Raw genomic sequence first — 10,000 nt, 5'->3', positions numbered from 1 at the left:
CCCCTGCTACAGATGCACACACGCGAGGGTTGCCAGCAATTACATTTGTTCAGACGTTTGCTCAGACGACATAAAGAGCAGACCGTTGCCTGCCAAGCGCTCGATTACAGCGCCACAATTATCCCGCTTAGCTGATAAATGACTTACGGGCCCTTTATGTTCACACAACTATGCTGGTTGGCCGTGGCTCAGCAGCGACAAGTCGCATACTTGATCTGTAGAGTCTTTTTACTGCTGTGATGTCATTTTCTCCCCTCACACCAAGGGCGCAGTTTTATCTCCACTCTTACTTTTTGGTTTTACAATGGAACGTCAGCTGGGCATCTGTGGACAGATTGCATCACCAATCAGCCGAGGTTACACAAGCCTGATGGGGCGGCTGCGCCGCAGTAGAAGAAGAGGAATACGGCAAAAGGCCAAGCAGTACAGCACTGACCAGCCAGGCCATTCATAAAATCACCTTGTGAGGAAGCCGAGCACCAACAGCACCCAGGGATGTGTGGCGTGTTTGATTCTGCTGGCACAACACATACACGGGCCGCAGGCTGCAGGCAGCCCTCACCCTCACCTGCATCTGCACACAAATCCAGTCCCGGGCTGCGTGCGAGCCCTCCCGCTGAGCTGCAGCGATGTGCTGTGGTGGTGGTGGTGTCTTCTTGCCATAGAAAGGAAGGTATTTCTAATGGCAGATAAGAGCATGTGTCCTTGGGTGGATTGCTCTGTCTCCAGCTCTCCAGTGGGCTTTCCCTGACCCTTTAAAAAGCCACAGGGGAGTTTTGGATTTTCACTCTTCAAGGTTGGTCGACCCTTTTAGCGTTTCAGATCCTGTCTCAGCTTTATGGCCTTGTATTTCATTTTAATTACCCTCGCTCTCCTGTCTGCATACGTGATCGCAGGATGAAGAAGGGATAGAAAGGCTCCCTCTGGAGAAGACCCGGCAGACAGAAGGGGGGGGGGGTTATTCTGCTTTCTGGAGCTGTTGTAAACAGCCTCTCCAACATACTTCTAGTACACAAACTTGAAAAGCCCCCCAGTTTGTCTTTTCTTTTGTGAAAACAAAACAAAACTCGAAGTTATTTGTGACATAATCGTTGACGATGACATGTGGATAGGAGCCTTCCTATTCTCCGAGCACACCGGCTGCGCTTGTGTACCCTGTGCGTGCTCCCATGCGTCAACACAAGCAACAGTCACTGGCTTCTTTGTGAGCATATGGACAATGGATCCAAGGCATCTTGTGCTTCAAAACGTAAACTTTCTTACACTGACTTTGGTTTGTATAATCATAACATTTGACTTTTTCAAGACAAATGAAATCTACATACGTATCTCTTTTAAATTACTGTTGCTACTTCAGATTGCATGAGGAGATCAGGGTGTGTAGTCGTCACCACTGGCCCCTAAACACCCGCTAGTCCTAGATTAATGACTTTCCTGCTGCCCCGGCGATGCAAGCCGTGCCAACACAAATGGTCGGGCACGCGATGTCGGCATGACGAATTGAAGTGAGGGCAAGAGGGCATGAGGGAGGGTGCCGCCTTGGCTTACTGTTTCTCAAGTTGAACTGTGTGAGGCTGGTGTTAAGGCCCCAGTACTTAGCTGAGAGGCCACAAACCCAAGGTTACAGACCCTGGCTTGTCCCGGCATCTTGGCCCTCTAATGAATTGTGACAGAGCTTCTGATGTCGACTAGGAAAGGTTTATTCACTAGAAGTGCTCAGATGTGCCATAGTAGCACGTTCCACGCACACACAGCTCAGCAAGCACATTACAGTATGTGCATTTCAAAGAAGGTTGAATCAGTGCATCCCGACACAACGTTTATTCACAGATACGTTTCATCACCATCTAAGGGACCTCATCAGTCTCACCTGACTGCAGGTACCCCAGCCTTATACACAATACAGTGACTGCAGGTACCCCACCCTTATACACAATACATTGGCATAATGACTGAAACCAACAATCAGTTTCATATGCAAGTTACCATGACCATTAACTAGAGTTACAGTGGCCATGTGTACTGTTCACAGAGGATTGGGGAATGGTTGAAATCACAGCATTGTAAGATGGTGACAGATGTACTCTTGCCCCCCCCCCTCGGTTCAGGGATGGTCGTTCCCTCTTCACATATATGGCCTCTTTGACTTCCCATTCAAACCAGTGTTCCTTCCTATCAAGGATGTGCACAGGGCCGCTGCTAGCCATTTGGGTGCCCTAGGCATAATTGCTTTGTGGTGTCCCCCCCCCACCATGTGGTGGTGCACAAACTACCAGCCACACCCCCAGCCCCACAAACCCCCAGGGGGAAAAAAACACGTACCACATATATGTATAAATATTTGTATTGGTAAGAAAAATATTTTTGGTATTGGTAACAAAATTTCAATTTTCTTTTAGACAGGTCTGGCGGCCTGTCCAGGGTGTCTCCCTGCCTGCCGCCCAATGACTACTGGAATAGGCTCCAGCGCCTCCGCGACCCTGAGTACAGGATAAGCGGTTCAGCTAATGGATGGATGGATTCTAGATAATTCAGCAATGGCAGTTATGACTCGATTTCACCGGCAGATGTCGACCTTACCCTTACCACACAGCCAATTAGCGATCTCTGAGCGCTGGTCCATCTGTCATGTCAGATCTGATTACAAGCAGCCTCCGATGTCCACAAGTTATTCCTGTGTTAAGAGGCTCCCACCTGATTCTCTCAAACGGCCTTACATGATCATCATGGGTCATGCAAACGCCATGTTTTGAAATAAACATGCTAAACTTGGTAAATGCTTTGCTAAAGACGGATGGATCTGGCAGACTAATGACTGGTTTGAAGCAAGGGGTACTGACACGTGATGAGTAGGCCAACTATTACGGAGAAGAACGTATTCATGTATTTCAGAATAAACCATCATCTACTGCCAAAAATCTGCACCTAGTGACGTAACTACCAGCTTCCCTTAAATATCTGCCTCCTAAACAATGCCGGTAGCGTTATGGATTATGAGATATTTGCTTGCAGCTCACGTTATAAGATCTTTAGCTTGCTAACTTTACCTGCTGTTTGCCTCAAGATGTTTCCTACCATTAGGCTATGCATGTTATGCAGTCCAAGGCTAACATTTCAGCACTTTACAGTGTTTTAAGAATTAATGTTGAAGCCATGGTGTGTACCTAACGTTTAAGTTAGCGGCAGGCTTGAGTTTGTTAGGCACAGTCGCACAGACCATAGGAAGGAGGAGGAGGGGAACACCATAATTCATTATATTATTTTGTAGCGAATTCGGGGGGCAGCCCGGCCGGACCATCACAGCCGGGACGTGAACTCAGATTTCCCGCACCGCGGGTGACTACATTAACCAGTCGACTAAAGGGTCCGACCTGTTAGCCAAGGGCTACTGAGCCTATTCATCCGTGATCGTTACAATTTCGAGGAAACATGTATATCTTTGTATTACCTATAATGGTCTTATGATACTAGTAATTATAATTGTGCTTCATCTTAAATTTAAATAATTAATCATTATGAAAATTATAAATAAATAAATAATCCTGGTGCCCCCTCCTGCAGTTGGTGCCCTACACACAGTGTGTGATGTGCGTTATGGGAATGGCGGCCCTGGATGTGCACATCCTCATCCTTGAAAGAGTGGCCACTGGTCTGTAGATGGTGTAGACTGTGGAGTCCTGGTCTGGAGATGTTGTAGACCGTGGAGTCCTGGTCTGGAGATGGTGTAGACCGTGGAGTCCTGGTCTGGAGATGTTGTAGACCGTGGAGTCCTGGTCTGGAGATGGTGTAGACCGTGGAGTCCTGGTCTGGAGATGGTGTAGACTGAAGAGTCCTGGTCTGACGTGTCAGCTCTCCTGTGTTGTGCCATCCTCTTGCCCAGCGTCTGTTTAGTTTCCCCAATGTACAATCACGGCAATCCTCCTGGCACCCTACAGTGTACACTATATTGCTCTGTTTGTGCCGGGGGATTCGATCCTTGGGGTGGACCAACTTCTGGTGCAGCGTGTTTGGGGTTTGAAAGCAACTGAGACGCGGTGTTTGGAAAATACGCATCTCAACTGTTCCGACACTCCCACCACATACAGAATCACCCCTGGTGTATTCTTAGGCAGCTGGCCTGTAGATGGTGTAGGCTGCTGAGTCCTGGCCTGACGCGTTAGCTCTTCTGTGCTCTGCCATCCTCTTTGCCCGTGTCTGTTTGGTTTCTCCCATGTACAAGTCATCTACAGGCCAGTGGCCACTTTTTCAAGGATGATGATGTGCACATCCTTGATAGGGAGGAACGCTGGTTTGAATGTGGGGTGATTTTGTAGGGGAGTAAGTCTGCATAGAAAATAAAAATAATAATAAAAAATGAGTTGAATTGTAGAGTTTGGTTTTTGCTGAAGAGTATTGTGTAAATATGTGGCCAATCCTACCATGAGATATCGGTGTAATGGAACGTCGTTGATCCATGATCGAAATTAGAATCAGTCATGTTTATTGACCATGTAGCTTTGCACAAACATGGAATTTGAGTCTGGTTTTGTGGCTCTCTGTTTACGTATCAAAGAATAACAACACTACAACACAACAATCTTCAGATATAGACACAAGACTGACTTGGGAGGTGATAAAGTGCAGTGGTGCAGAGAATATATCAGAGATGCTGAATAGATGTTAGCAGGTTACTTACATACATGTCTGAGGTAGATGACATGACAGAGTGTACCAGTATACGCACAGTGTACAGTACGGTATATACAACATGTACAGTACAGTATGTACAACATGTACAGTACGGTATATACAACATGTACAGTACAGGATATACAAAAATGTAAAGTACAGTATGTACAACATGGTTGGATTTATTCAACAGTGTTAAGCATTAATTTGAGCGACAGCCCACGGAAAGAAACTGACCTGTACGGACTGCCCCCCGTGGTTCAGCACATATGTGAACCGCGGATTAATTGCAAAATTTAACCTTCATAGTAAAATACAGCTTTACTGTGGCTCTTACTTTTTGAATGAGCTGAAAGCCACTTTATTTTGTCACTGTACAGGTTACAGTGAATGTGTTCTCTGCATGTAGCCATCCTATTGTACAGGAGCAGTGGGCAGCTGCAGCACCCGGGGACCAACTCTAGTTCTTCTTTCCATTGCCTTGCTCAGGAGCACAGACAGGAGAATTAACCCTAACATGCATGTGTTTTTGATGGTGGGAGGAAACCCACACAGACACGGGGAGAACATGCAAACTCCACACAGAAAGGACCTGGGACGGCCGGGGGTTCGAACCCAGGACCGTCTTGCTGTGGGGCAATAGCGCTAACCACTGAGCCACCATGCTGCCCTAATTCCCTAAATCTCAGTGCAGAGTTGCAGTGAAAAAGAAAGACAGGGCAGATGTGTGCTGTGTTTTACTCTGAAGCGCAGAGATTGGTTGGTAATGCAAAAAAGCCATTGTGGGTTCATGTGAAGAGGGCATGTTGAATCCAAGTCTGACTCACAGAAAGTAGTAGGCTATGGGTATCAGTCAGAATTCTCCTCCCCTTCCGCTATCTGCATGTTATGGTTTTCATAGCTACATCCTGGCCTTAGCGCAGCCCAAGACAATTGTGATGGTTTAAAGAAATACTAACAAGCCTGAGCATTTTTTCCTCTGTACCAGAATGATAATGGGTTCAGCCAGACCCTTCTCGAATCTCCAATCCATCTTTCTAAAAGGAAGTGCGGGGATATGTCTGGCTATGCGAGACTTGTTAAATCCCAAAGAATCAGTCAGGGATGCTTGTGTCACAAAAAGCGCAGTGACAGTCATGGCTAGCGGAGGAGCAGAAGAACTCGACAAGCCTCCCACATCATTTAAAGGAAGAAGGTGTCATGCCTCATATTGCACTTTAATTTAATAATTGAGTATTGAATATTTTATAGGTTTTATTTAAGATTTTTTAAACATTGGACTTCTTGAATGTTGTTTCTATTTAAGACCATGGGCGTGCTTTGAGTGTTTTACAGAATAAATGGAAAGCAAAGTTGGGCACCGATTGTGTAGGTCCCCTTCGTGCCGCCAAAACAGCTCTAACCCATCAAGGCATGGACTCCACAAGACCCCTGAAGGTGTCCTCTGGTATCTGGCACCAAGATGTCAGCAGCAGATCCTTCAAGTCCTGTAAGTTGCGAGGTGGGGCCTTCATGGATCAGACTTGTTTTCCCAGCACATCCCACAGATGCTCAGTCGTATTGAGATCTGGGGAATTTGGAGGCCAAGTCAACGCCTTGAACTCCTTGTCATTTTCCTCAAACAATTCCTGAACAATTTTTGCAGTGTGGTAGGGTGCATTCACCATCAGGGAACACCGTTGCCATGAAGGGGTGTACCTGGTAGGTGGCACATGTTAAAGTACCATCCACATGAAAGCCAGGACCCAAGGTTTCCCAGCAGAACATTGCCCAGAGCATCACACTGCCTCCGCCACCTTGTCGTCTTCCCATAGTGCATCCTGGTGCCACCACTTCCCCAGCTAAACAACACACACGCACCCGGCCATCCGTCCACATGATGTAAAAGAAAACGTGATTCATCAGACCAGGCCACCTCCTTCCACTGCTCCATGGTCCAGTTCTGACACTCACGTGCCCGCTGAAGGTGCTTTCAGCAGTGGACAGGGGTCTTCATGGGCACTCTGTCTGGTCTGAGGCTGCACAGCCCCGCACACAATAAGCTGTGATGCACTGTGTTCTGACACCTGTCTGTCATAGCCAGCATGAGCCTTGTCAGCAGTTTGAGCTCCAGTAGCTCTTCTGTAGGACCAGACCAGACGCGGGGACCTACACAAATATTAGGCAGGTAGGTGGTTTTAAAGTTTTGGCTGATCGGTGTATTTGTTTTCCTTTTTTTTTCTTTTTTTTCTTTGGCTGATCAGAAAAATGATCCAATCCATGACTCAAAACTATGATAAGATCTTAACTGTGAGTTTTGTGGTCCATTGCACCCCTACTGTGAGAGCTGAAAACTTCTGTGCGCCCGACACACAGCAGGCAGAGAAGGATCAACACGGACGAACACGCATCCTGATACGGGCTGGAAATAAACGCTCAACAACATGCGTGGTCCAAAACTCACAATATGTGGTCTGCGCTTCACCAAAATAAACAAAACACCTGGTCTTTAAGGCCATCTGAGCTTTTAAAAATCCATACAGCTGACGTTGCTTCTCTTTTTGCAACCAAAGCTTTTCGGTGTTTTCCTTGCTTGTGTTCAGGTGGTGGTTGGCGACTGGCGGGGCCTGCTGTGCTTGTTTGATACACTGATCCAGAATGGTTGTGACTGGTGGTCCGTTGTGCACACAGAGCCTGCATATCACACAACAAACTCCGTGTAGCCATCCATCATCCGAGCCACTTATCCTACACAGGGTCGCAGGGATGCCAGAGCCTATCCCAGCAGTCACTGGGCGGCAGGCAGGGAGACTCCCTGGACAGGCCGCCAGGCCATCACAGGGCCCACACACACACACACACACACACACACACACATTCATAGCTAGGGACAGTTTAGTATGGTGATTCACCTGACCTTCATGTCTTTGATTCACCTGACCTACATGTCTTTGATTCACCTGACCTACATGTCTTTGATTCACCTGACCTTCATGTCTTTGATTCACCTGACCTTCATGTCTTTGATTCACCTGACCTTCATGTCTTTGATTCACCTGACCTTCATGTCTTTGATTCACCTGACCTACATGTCTTTGATTCACCTGACCTACATGTCTTTGATTCACCTGACCTACATGTCTTTGATTCACCTGACCTACATGTCTTTGATTCACCTGACCTACATGTCTTTGATTCACCTGACCTACATGTCTTTGATTCACCTGACCTACATGTCTTTGATTCACCTGACCTACATGTCTTTGATTCACCTGACCTACATGTCTTTGATTCACCTGACCTACATGTCTTTGAGTCACCTGACCTACATGTCTTTGAGTCACCTGACCTACATGTCTTTGATTCACCTGACCTACATGTCTTTGATTCACCTGACCTACATGTCTTTGATTCACCTGACCTCCATGTCTTTGATTCACCTGACCTACATGTCTTTGATTCACCTGACCTCCATGTCTTTGGGTCACCTGACCTACATGTCTTTGATTCACCTGACCTTCATGTCTTTGATTCACCTGACCTACATGTCTTTGATTCACCTGACCTACATGTCTTTGGGTCACCTGACCTACATGTCTTTGGGTCACCTGACCTACATGTCTTTGGGTCACCTGACCTACATGTCTTTGAGTCACCTGACCTACATGTCTTTGATTCACCTGACCTACATGTCTTTGAGTCACCTGACCGACATGTCTTTGATTCACCTGACCTACATGTCTTTGGGTCACCTGACCTACATGTCAGTGAGTCACCTGACCGACATGTCTTTGATTCACCTGACCTACATGTCTTTGGGTCACCTGACCTACATGTCTTTGGGTCACCTGACCTACATGTCTTTGATTCACCTGACCTACATGTCTTTGGGTCACCTGACCTACATGTCTTTGATTCACCTGACCTACATGTCTTTGATTCACCTGACCTACATGTCTTTGAGTCACCTGACCTACATGTCCTTGATTCACCTGACCTACATGTGTTTGATTCACCTGACCTACATGTCTTTGGGTCACCTGACCTACATGTCTTTGATTCACCTGACCTACATGTCTTTGAGTCACCTGACCTGCATGTCTTTGATTCACCTGACCTACATGTCTTTGAGTCACCTGACCTACATGTCTTTGAGTCACCTGACCGACATGTCTTTGATTCACCTGACCTACATGTCTTTGGGTCACCTGACCTACATGTCAGTGAGTCACCTGACCGACATGTCTTTGATTCACCTGACCTACATGTCTTTGGGTCACCTGACCTACATGTCAGTGAGTCACCTGACCGACATGTCTTTGATTCACCTGACCTACATGTCTTTGAGTCACCTGACCTACATGTCTTTGAGTCACCTGACCGACATGTCTTTGATTCACCTGACCTACATGTCTTTGGGTCACCTGACCTACATGTCAGTGAGTCACCTGACCTACATGTCTTTGATTCACCTGACCTACATGTCTTTGGGTCACCTGACCTACATGTCTTTGAGTCACCTGACCTACATTTCTTTGATTCACCTGACCTACATGTCTTTGGGTCACCTGACCTACATGTCTTTGATTCACCTGACCTACATGTCCTTGATTCACCTGACCTACATGTGTTTGATTCACCTGACCTACATGTCTTTGGGTCACCTGACCTACATGTCTTTGATTCACCTGACCTACATGTCTTTGAGTCACATGACCTGCATGTCTTTGATTCACCTGACCTACATGTCTTTGAGTCACCTGACCTCCATGTCTTTGAGTCACCTGACCTACATGTCTTTGAGTCACCTGACCTACATGTCTTTGATTCACCTGACCTACATGTCTTTGATTCACCTGACCTACATGTCTTTGAGTCACCTGACCTCCATGTCTTTGATTCACCTGACCTAGATGTCTTTGATTCACCTGACCTACATGTCTTTGGGTCACCTGACCTACATGTCTTTGAGTCACCTGATCTACATGTCTTTGAGTCACCTGACCTGCATGTCTTTGATTCACCTGACCTACATGTCTTTGAGTCACCTGACCTCCATGTCTTTGAGTCACCTGACCTCCATGTCTTTGGGTCACCTGACCTACATGTCTTTGAGTCACCTGACCTACATGTCTTTGAGTCACCTGACCTACATGTCTTTGATTCACCTGACCTAGATGTCTTTGATTCACCTGACCTACATGTCTTTGAGTCACCTGACCTCCATGTCTTTGGACTGTGGGAGAAAACCGGACCCCCGGAAGAAACCCACACAGACACGGGAGAACATGCAAACTCCACATTGAGGACGACCTGGGACACCACCACCTCCCCCAAGGTTGGACTACCCCGG

This window comes from Lampris incognitus, chromosome 6 (assembly GCF_029633865.1).
Source record: "Lampris incognitus isolate fLamInc1 chromosome 6, fLamInc1.hap2, whole genome shotgun sequence".
NCBI lineage: Eukaryota > Metazoa > Chordata > Actinopteri > Lampriformes > Lampridae > Lampris > Lampris incognitus.
Note: the sequence above shows the minus strand (reverse complement) of the source record.